The following is a 12,701-nucleotide window of genomic DNA, read 5'->3' as shown; positions in this document are numbered from 1 at the left end:
CCGAATTATCAACCGAACATATGTGTGTCCTGAACTCTAACCCTAACCCTTACCATGTGGGCCCATTCATTCTAATGAATCTCATAGGCTATAATCGAGAATGGGAAAACATCAAAAAATTTTCCCCATCAATAGTGCACCATTCAGTGTGCTATTAAAAATACATCTTATCCAACCCTAAACCCAACCCCAATATTCACCCAAACATAAGTGTTTCCTGAACTCTAACCCTAACCCTAACCATTACTATATGGGCCCATTCATTCTAATGAATCTAATAGGCTTTAAAAATGGAGAATGGAAAAACATCCAAAAAATTTTCCCATCAAGAGTATACCATTCAGTGTGATATTAAAAATACATCTTACCCAACTCTAAATCAGACCCCAATTATAAACCGAACATATGTGTGTCCTGAACTCTAACCCTAAGTCTTACCATATGGGCCCATTCATTCTAATGAATCTCATAGGCTATAATCGAGAATGGGAAAACATCCAAAATTTATCGCCATCAATAGTGTACCATTCAGTGTGATATTAAAAATACATCTTACCCAACTCTAAACCAGACCCGAATTATCAACCGAACATATGTGTGTCCTGAACTCTAACCCTAACCCTTACCATATGGGCCCATTCATTCTTATGAATCTCATAGGCTATAATGGAGAATGGAAAAATATCCAAAAAATTTTCCCCTCAAGAGTATACCATACAGTGTGATATTGAAAATACATCTTACCCAACCCTAAACCCAACCCCAATATTCACCCAAACATATCTGTGTCCTGAACTCTAACCCTAACCCTAACCCTTACCATATGGGCCCATTCATTCTAATGAAACTCATAGGCTATAATGGAGAATGGAAAAACATCCAAAATTTTCTCCATCAATAGTGTACGATTCAGTGTGATATTAAAAATAAATCTTACCCAACCCTAAACCAGACCCCAATTTTAAACCGAACATATGTGTGTCCTGAACTCTAACCCTAACCCTTACCATATGGGCCCATTCATTCTAATGAATCTCATAGGCTATAATGGAGAATGGAAAAACATCCAAAAAATTTTCCCATCAAGAGTATACCATTCAGTGTGATATTAAAAATACATCTTACCCAACCATAAACCAAACCTCAATATTCACCCGAACATAAGTGTGTCCTGAACTCTAACCCTAACCCTAACCCTTACCATATGTGCCCATTCATTCTAATGAATCTCATAGGCTATAATGGAGAATGGAAAATCATCCAAAATTTTTCGCCATCAATAGTGTACCATTCAGTGTGATATTAAAAATACATCTTACCCAACTCTAAATCAGACCCCAATTATAAACCGAACATATGTGTGTCCTGAACTCTAACCCTAAGTCTTACCATATGGGCCCATTCATTCTAATGAATCTCATAGGCTATAATCGAGAATGGGAAAACATCCAAAATTTATCGCCATCAATAGTGTACCATTCAGTGTGATATTAAAAATACATCTTACCCAACTCTAAACCAGACCCGAATTATCAACCGAACATATGTGTGTCCTGAACTCTAACCCTAACCCTTACCATATGGGCCCATTCATTCTTATGAATCTCATAGGCTATAATGGAGAATGGAAAAATATCCAAAAAATTTTCCCCTCAAGAGTATACCATACAGTGTGATATTGAAAATACATCTTACCCAACCCTAAACCCAACCCCAATATTCACCCAAACATATCTGTGTCCTGAACTCTAACCCTAACCCTAACCCTTACCATATGGGCCCATTCATTCTAATGAAACTCATAGGCTATAATGGAGAATGGAAAAACATCCAAAATTTTCTCCATCAATAGTGTACGATTCAGTGTGATATTAAAAATAAATCTTACCCAACCCTAAACCAGACCCCAATTTTAAACCGAACATATGTGTGTCCTGAACTCTAACCCTAACCCTTACCATATGGGCCCATTCATTCTAATGAATCTCATAGGCTATAATGGAGAATGGAAAAACATCCAAAAATTTTTCCCATCAAGAGTATACCATTCAGTGTGATATTAAAAATACATCTTACCCAACCATAAACCAAACCTCAATATTCACCCGAACATAAGTGTGTCCTGAACTCTAACCCTAACCCTAACCCTTACCATATGGGCCCATTCATTCTAATGAATCTCATAGGCTATAATGGAGAATGGAAAATCATCCAAAATTTTTCGCCATCAATAGTGTACCATTCAGTGTGATATTAAAAATACATCTTACCCAACTCTAAACCAGACCCCAATTATAAACCGAACATATGTGTGTCCTGAACTCTAACCCTAAGTCTTACCATATGGGCCCATTCATTCTAATGAATCTCATAGGCTATAATCGAGAATGGGAAAACATCCAAAATTTATCGCCATCAATAGTGTACCATTCAGTGTGATATTAAAAATACATCTTACCCAACTCTAAACCAGACCCGAATTATAAACTGAACATATGTGTGTCCTGAACTCTAACCCTAACCCTTACCATGTGGGCCCATTCATTCTAATGAATCTCATAGGCTATAATCGAGAATGGGAAAACATCAAAAAATTTTCCCCATCAATAGTGCACCATTCAGTGTGCTATTAAAAATACATCTTATCCAACCCTAAACCCAACCCCAATATTCACCCAAACATAAGTGTGTCCTGAACTCTAACCCTAACCCTAACCATTACTATATGGGCCCATTCATTCTAATGAATCTAATAGGCTTTAAAAATGGAGAATGGAAAAACATCCAAAAAATTTTCCCATCAAGAGTATACCATTCAGTGTGATATTAAAAATACATCTTACCCAACCCTAAACCAAACATCAATATTCACCCGAACATAAGTGTGTCCTGAACTCTAACCCTAACCCTTACCATATCGGCCCATTCATTCTAATGAATCTCATAGGCTATAATGGAGAATGGAAAATCATCCAAAATTTTTCGCCATCAATATTGTACCATTCAGTTTGATATTAAAAATACATCTTACCCAACTCTAAACCAGACCCCAATTATAAACCGAACATATGTGTGTCCTGAACTCTAACCCTAACCCTTACCATATCGGCCCATTCATTCTAATGAATCTCATAGGCTATAATGGAGAATGGAAAATCATCCAAAATTTTTCGCCATCAATATTGTACCATTCAGTTTGATATTAAAAATACATCTTACCCAACACTAAACCAGACCCCAATTTTAAACCGAACATATGTGTGTCCTGAACTCTAACCCTAACCCTAACCCTTACCATATGGGCCCATTCATTCTAATGAATCTCATAGGCTATAATGGAGAATGGAAAAACATCCAAAATTTTTCCCCATCAAGAGTGTACCATTCAGTCTGATATTAAAAATACATCTTATCAAACCCTAAACCCAACCCCAATATTCACCCGAACATAAGTGTGTCCTGAACTCTAACCCTAACCCTAACCCTTACTATATGGGCCCATTCATTCTAATGAATCTCATAGGCTATAATGGAGAATGGAAAAACATCCAAAATTTTTCCCCATCAAGAGTGTACCATTCAGTGTGATATTAAAAATACATCTTATCAAACCCTAAACCCAACCCCAATATTCACCCGAACATAAGTGAGTCCTGAACTCTAACCCTGACCCTTACCATATGGGCCCATTCATTCTAATGAATCTCATAGGCTATAATGGAGAATGGAAAATCATCCAAAATTTATCGCCATCAATAGTGTACCATTCAGTGTGATATTAAAAATACATCTTACCCAACTCTAAACCAGACCCGAATTATAAAACGAACATATGTGTGTCCTGAACTCTAACCCTAACCCTTACCATGTGGGCCCATTCATTCTAATGAATCTCATAGGCTATAATCGAGAATGGGAAAACATCAAAAAAATTTCCCCATCAATAGTGCACCATTCAGTGTGCTATTAAAAATACATCTTATCCAACCCTAAACCCAACCCCAATATTCACCCGAAAAAAAGTGTGTCCTGAACTCTAACCCTAACCCTAACCCTTACCGTATGGGCCCATTCATTCTAATGAATCTCATAGGCTATAATGGAGAATGGAAAATCATCCAAAATTTTTCGCCATCAATAGTGTACCGTTCAGTGTGATACTAAAAATACATCTTACCCATCTCTAAACCAGACCCCAATTATAAACCGAACATATGTGTGTCCTGAACTCTAACCCTAACCCTTACCATATGGGCCCATTCATTCTTATGAATCTCATAGGCTATAATGGAGAATGGAAAAATATCCAAAAAATTTTCCCCTCAAGAGTATACCATACAGTGTGATATTAAAAATACATCTTACCCAACCCTAAACCCAACCCCAATATTCACCCAAACATAAGTGTGTCCTGAACTCTAACCCTAACCCTAACCCGTACAATATGGGCCCATTCATTCTAATGAATCTCATAGGCTATAATGGAGAATGGAACAACATCCAAAAAATTTTCCCATCAAGAGTATACCATTCAGTGTGATATTAAAAATACATCTTACCCAACCCTAAACCCAACCCCAATATTCACCCAAACATAAGTGCGTCCAGAACTCTAACCCTAACCCTAACCCTTACCATATGGGCCCATTCATTCTAATGAATCTCATAGGCTATAATGGAGAATGGAAAAATATCCAAAAAATTTTCCCATCAAGAGTATACCATTCAGTGTGATATTAAAAATACATCTTACCCAACCCTAAACCAGACCCCAATTTTAAACCGAACATATGTGTGTCCTGAACTCTAACCCTAACCCTAACCCTAACCCTTACCATATGGGCCCATTCATTCTAATGAATCTCATAGGATATAATGGAGAATGGAAAAACATCAAAAAAAAATTCCCATCAAGAGTATACCATTCAGTGTGATATTAAAAATACATCTTATCCAACCCTAAACCCAACCCCAATATTCAGTCGAACATAAGTGTGTCCTGAACTCTAACCCTAACCCTTACCATATGGGCCCATTCATTCTAATGAATCTCATAGGGTATAATGGAGAATGGAAAAACATCAAAAAAATTTTCCCATCAAGATTATACCATTCAGTGTGATATTAAAAATACATCTTACCCAACCCTAAACCCAACCCCAATATTCACCCAAACATAAGTGCGTCCAGAACTCTAACCCTAACCCTAACCCTTACCATATGGGCCCATTCATTCTAATGAATCTCATAGGCTATAATGGAGAATGGAACAACATCCAAAAAATTTTCCCATCAAGAGTATACCATTCAGTGTGATATTAAAAATACATCTTATCCAACCCTAAACCCAACCCCAATATTCACCCAAACATAAGTGCGTCCAGAACTCTAACCCTAACCCTAACCCTTACCATATGGGCCCATTCATTCTAATGAATCTCATAGGCTATAATGGAGAATGGAAAAATATCCAAAATTTTTTCCCATCAAGAGTATACCATTCAGTGTGATATTAAAAATACATCTTACCCAACCCTAAACCAGACCCCAATTTTAAACCGAACATATGTGTGTCCTGAACTCTAACCCTAACCCTAACCCTAACCCTTACCATATGGGCCCATTCATTCTAATGAATCTCATAGGATATAATGGAGAATGGAAAAACATCAAAAAAAAATTCCCATCAAGAGTATACCATTCAGTGTGATATTAAAAATACATCTTATCCAACCCTAAACCCAACCCCAATATTCAGTCGAACATAAGTGTGTCCTGAACTCTAACCCTAACCCTTACCATATGAGCCCATTCATTCTAATGAATCTCATAGGGTATAATGGAGAATGGAAAAACATCAAAAAAATTTTCCCATCAAGATTATACCATTCAGTGTGATATTAAAAATACATCTTACCCAACCCTAAACCCAACCCCAATATTCACCCAAACATAAGTGCGTCCAGAACTCTAACCCTAACCCTAACCCTTACCATATGGGATCATTCATTCTAATGAATCTCATAGGCTATAATGGAGAATGGAAAAACATCCAAAAAATTTTCCCATCAAGAGTATACCATTCAGTGTGATATTAAAAATACATCTTATCCAACCCTAAACCCAACCCCAATATTCACTCGAACATAAGTGTGTCCTGAACTCTAACCCTAACCCTAACCCTTACCATATGGGCCCATTCATTCTAATGAATCTCATAGGCTATAATGGAGAATGGAAAAACATCCAAAATTTTTTACCATCAAGATTATACCATTCAGTGTGATATTAAAAATACATCTTACCCAACCCTAAACCCAACCCCAATATTCACCCAAACATAAGTGCGTCGAGAACTCTAACCCTAACCCTAACCCTTACCATATGGGCCCATTCATTCTAATGAATCTCATAGGGTATAATGGAGAATGGAAAAACATCCAAAAAATTTTCCCATCAAGAGTATACCACTCAGTGTGATAATAAAAATACATCTTACCCAACCCTAAACCAAACCCCAATATTCACCCGAACTTAAGTGTGTCCTGAACTCTAACCCTAACCCTAACCCTTACAATATGGGCCCATTCATTCTAATGAATCTCATAGGCTATAATGGAGAATGGAAAAACATCCAAAAAATTTTACCATCAAGATTATACCATTCAGTGTGATATTAAAAATACATCTTACCCAACCCTAAACCCAACCCCAATATTCACCCAAACATAAGTGCGTCCAGAACTCTAACCCTAACCCTAACCCTTACCATATGGGCCCATTCATTCTAATGAATCTCATAGGCTATAATGGAGAATGGAACAACATCCAAAAAATTTTCCCATCAAGAGTATACCATTCAGTGTGATATTAAAAATACATCTTATCCAACCCTAAACCCAACCCCAATATTCACCCAAACATAAGTGCGTCCAGAACTCTAACCCTAACCCTAACCCTTACCATATGGGCCCATTCATTCTAATGAATCTCATAGGTATAATGGAGAATGGAAAAATGTCCAAAAATTTTTCCCATCAAGAGTATACCATTCAGTGTGATATTAAAAATACATCTTACCCAACCCTAAACCAGACCCCAATTTTAAACCGAACATATGTGTGTCCTGAACTCTAACCCTAACCCTAACCCTAACCCTTACCATATGGGCCCATTCATTCTAATGAATCTCATAGGATATAATGGAGAATGGAAAAACATCAAAAAAAATTCCCATCAAGAGTATACCATTCAGTGTGATATTAAAAATACATCTTATCCAACCCTAAACCCAACCCCAATATTCAGTCGAACATAAGTGTGTCCTGAACTCTAACCCTAACCCTTACCATATGGGCCCATTCATTCTAATGAATCTCATAGGGTATAATGGAGAATGGAAAAACATCAAAAAAATTTTCCCATCAAGATTATACCATTCAGTGTGATATTAAAAATACATCTTACCCAACCCTAAACCCAACCCCAATATTCACCCAAACATAAGTGCGTCCAGAACTCTAACCCTAACCCTAACCCTTACCATATGGGATCATTCATTCTAATGAATCTCATAGGCTATAATGGAGAATGGAAAAACATCCAAAAATTTTTCCCATCAAGAGTATACCATTCAGTGTGGTATTAAAAATACATCTTATCCAACCCTAAACCCAACCCCAATATTCACTCGAACATAAGTGTGTCCTGAACTCTAACCCTAACCCTAACCCTTACCATATGGGCCCATTCATTCTAATGAATCTCATAGGCTATAATGGAGAATGGAAAAACATCCAAAATTTTTTACCATCAAGATTATACCATTCAGTGTGATATTAAAAATACATCTTACCCAACCCTAAACCCAACCCCAATATTCACCCAAACATAAGTGCGTCGAGAACTCTAACCCTAACCCTAACCCTTACCATATGGGCCCATTCATTCTAATGAATCTCATAGGGTATAATGGAGAATGGAAAAACATCCAAAAATTTTTCCCATCAAGAGTATGCCATTCAGTGTGATATTAAAAATACATCTTACCCAACCCTAAAACAGACCCCAATTTTAAACCGAACATATGTGTGTCCTGAACTCTAACCCTAACCCTAACCCTTACCATATGGGCCCATTCATTCTAATGAATCTCATAGGCTATAATGGAGAATGGAAAAACATCCAAAAATTTTTCCCATCAAGAGTATACCATTCAGTGTGATATTAAAAATTCATCTTATCCATCCCTAAACCCAACCCCAATATTCACAGAAACATAAGTGTGTCCTGAACTCTAACCCTAACCCTAACCCTTACCAAATGGGCCCATTCATTCTAATGAATCTCATAGGCTATAATGGAGAATGGAAAAACATCCAAAAATTTTTCCCATCAAGAGTATACCATTCAGTGTGATAATAAAAATACATCTTACCCAACCCTAAACCAAACCCCAATATTCACCCGAACTTAAGTGTGTCCTGAACTCTAACCCTAACCCTAACCCTTACCAAATGGGCCCATTCATTCTAATGAATCTCATAGGCTATAATGGAGAATGGAAAAACATCCAAAAAATTTTCCCATCAAGAGTATACCATTCAGTGTGATAATAAAAATACATCTTACCCAACCCTAAACCAAACCCCAATATTCACCCGAACTTAAGTGTGTCCTGAACTCTAACCCTAACCCTAACCCTTACCATAAGGGCCCATTCATTCTAATGAATCTCACAGGGTATAATGGAGAATGGAAAAACATCCAAAAATTTTCCCCATCAACAGTGTACCATTCAGTGTGATATTAAAAATTCATCTTATCCAACCCTAAACCCAACCCCAATATTCACCGAAACATAAGTGTGTCCTGAACTCTAACCCTAACCCTAACCCTTACCATATGGGCCCATTCATTCTAATGAATCTCATAGGCTATAATGGAGAATGGAAAAACATCCAAAAAATTTTACCATCAAGATTATACCATTCAGTGTGATATTAAAAATACATCTTACCCAACCCTAAACCCAACCCCAATATTCACCGAAACATAAGTGCGTCCAGAACTCTAAGCCTAACCCTAACCCTTACCATATGGGCCCATTCATTCTAATGAATCTCATAGGCTATAATGGAGAATGGAACAACATCCAAAAAATTTTCCCATCAAGAGTATACCATTCAGTGTGATATTAAAAATACATCTTATCCAACCCTAAACCCAACCCCAATATTCACCCAAACATAAGTGCGTCCAGAACTCTAACCCTAACCCTAACCCTTACCATATGGGCCCATTCATTCTAATGAATCTCATAGGCTATAATGGAGAATGGAAAAATATCCAAAAATTTTTCCCATCAAGAGTATACCATTCAGTGTGATATTAAAAATACATCTTACCCAACCCTAAACCAGACCCCAATTTTAAACCGAACATATGTGTGTCCTGAACTCTAACCCTAACCCTAACCCTAACCCTTACCATATGGGCCCATTCATTCTAATGAATCTCATAGGATATAATGGAGAATGGAAAAACATCAAAAAAATTTTCCCATCAAGAGTATACCATTCAGTGTGATATTAAAAATACATCTTATCCAACCCTAAACCCAACCCCAATATTCAGTCGAACATAAGTGTGTCCTGAACTCTAACCCTAACCCTAACCCTTACCATATGGGCCCATTCATTCTAATGAATCTCATAGGGTATAATGGAGAATGGAAAAACATCCAAAAAATTTTACCATCAAGATTATACCATTCAGTGTGATATTAAAAATACATCTTACCCAACCCTAAACCCAACCCCAATATTCACCCAAACATAAGTGCATCCAGAACTCTAACCCTAACCCTAACCCTTACCATATGGGCCCATTCATTCTAATGAATCTCATAGGCTATAATGGAGAATGGAAAAACATCCAAAATTTTTTCCCATCAAGAGTATACCATTCAGTGTGATATTAAAAATACATCTTACCCAACCCTAAACCAGACCCCAATTTTAAACCGAACATATGTGTGTCCTGAACTCTAACCCTAACCCTAACCCTTACCATATGGGCCCATTCATTCTAATGAATCTCACAGGGTATAATGGAGAATGGAAAAACATCCAAAAATTTTCCCCATCAACAGTGTACCATTCAGTGTGATATTAAAAATTCATCTTATCCAACCCTAAACTCAACACCAATATTCACCGAAACATAAGTGTGTCCTGAACTCTAACCCTAACCCTAACCCTTACCATATGGGCCCATTCATTCTAATGAATCTCATAGGCTATAATGGAGAATGGAAAAACATCCAAAATTTTTCCCCATCAGCAGTGTACCATTCAGTGTGATATTAAAAATACATCCTATCCAACCCTAAACCCAACCCCAATATTCACCGAAACATAAGTGTGTCCTGAACTCTAACGCTAACCCTAACCTTTACCATATGGTCCCATTCATTCTAATGAATCTCATAGGCTATAATGGAGAATGGAAAAACATCCCAAAAATTTTACCATCAAGATTATACCATTCAGTGTGATATTAAAAATACATCTTACCCAACCCTAAACCCAACCCCAATATTCACCCAAACATAAGTGCGTCCAGAACTCTAACCCTAACCCTAACCCTTACCATATGGGCCCATTCATTCTAATGAATCTCATAGGCTATAATGGAGAATGGAAAAACATCCAAAATTTTTTCCCATCAAGAGTATACCATTCAGTGTGATATTAAAAATACATCTTACCCAACCCTAAACCAGACCCCAATTTTAAACCGAACATATGTGTGTCCTGAACTCTAACCCTAACCCTAACCCTTACCATATGGGCCCATTCATTCTAATGAATCTCACAGGGTATAATGGAGAATGGAAAAACATCCAAAAATTTTCCCCATCAACAGTGTAACATTCAGTGTGATATTAAAAATTCATCTTATCCAACCCTAAACCCAACCCCAATATTCACCGAAACATAAGTGTGTCCTGAACTCTAACCCTAACCCTAACCCTTACCATATGGGCCCATTCATTCTAATGAATCTCATAGGCTATAATGGAGAATGGAAAAACATCCAAAAATTTTCCCCATCAACAGTGTACCATTCAGTGTGATATTAAAATTTCATCTTATCCAACCCTAAACCCAACCCCAATATTCACCGAAACATAAGTGTGTCTGAACTCTAACCCTAACCCTAACCCTTACCATATGGGCCCATTCATTCTAATGAATCTCATAGGCTATAATGGAGAATGGAAAAACATCCAAAATTTTTCCCCATCAACAGTGTACCATTCAGTGTGATATTAAAAATACATCTTATCCAACCCTAAACCCAACCCCAATATTCACCCAAACATAAGTGGGTCCAGAACTCTAACCCTAACCCTAACCCTTACCATATGGGCCCATTCATTCTAATGAATCTCATAGGCTATAACGGAGAATGGAAAAACATCCAAAAATTTTTCCCATCAAGAGTATACCATTCAGTGTGATATTAAAAATACATCTTACCCAACCCTAAACCCAACCCCAATATGCACCGAAACATAAGTGTGTCCTGAATTCTAACCCTAACCCTTACCATATGGGCCCATTCATTCTAATGAATCTCATAGGCTATAATGGAGAATGGAAAAACATCCAAAAAATTTTCCCATCAAGAGTATACCATTCAGTGTGATATTAAAAATTCATCTTATCCAACCCTAAACCCAACCCCAATATTCACCGAAACATAAGTGTGTCCTGAACTCTAACCCTAACCCTAACCCTTACCATATGGGCCCATTCATTCTAATGAATCTCATAGGCTATAATGGAGAATGGAAAAACATCCAAAAATTTTCCCCATCAACAGTGTACCATTCAGTGTGATATTAAAAATTCATCTTATCCAACCCTAAACCCAACCCCAATATTCACCGAAATATAAGTGTGTCCTGAACGCTAACCCTAACCCTAACCCTAACCCTAACCCTTACCATATGGGCCCATTCATTCTAATGAATCTCATAGGCTATAATGGAGAATGAAAAAACATCCAAAATTTTTCCCTATCAACAGTGTACCATTCAGTGTGATATTAAAAATACATCTTATCCAACCCTAAACCCAACCCCAATATTCAACGAAACTTAAGTGTGTCCTGAACTCTAACCCTAACCCTTACCATATGGGCCCATTCATTCTAATGAATCTCATAGGCTATAATGGAGAATGGAAAAACATCCAAAATTTTTTACCATCAAGATTATACTATTCAGTGTGATATTAAAAATACATCTTACCCAACCCTAAACCCAACCCCAATATTCACCCAAACATAACTGCGTCCAGAACTCTAATCCTAACCCTAACCCTTACCATATGGGCCCATTCATTCTAATGAATCTCATAGGCTATAATGGAGAATGGAAAAACATCCAAAATTTTTTCCCATCAAGAGTATACCATTCAGTGTGATATTAAAAATACATCTTACCCAACCCTAAACCAGACCCCAATTTTAAACCGAACATATGTGTGTCCTGAACTCTAACCCTAACCCTAACCCTTACCATATGGGCCCATTCATTCTAATGAATCTCATAGGCTATAATGGAGAATGGAAAAACATCCAAAATTTTTCCCCATCAACAGTGTACCATTCAGTGTGATATTAAAAAT

The sequence above is a fragment of the Heteronotia binoei genome, chromosome 8 (assembly GCF_032191835.1).
Source record: "Heteronotia binoei isolate CCM8104 ecotype False Entrance Well chromosome 8, APGP_CSIRO_Hbin_v1, whole genome shotgun sequence".
NCBI lineage: Eukaryota > Metazoa > Chordata > Lepidosauria > Squamata > Gekkonidae > Heteronotia > Heteronotia binoei.
The sequence above is the reverse complement of the archived record's forward strand: the minus strand, read 5'-3'. Positions refer to the sequence as shown.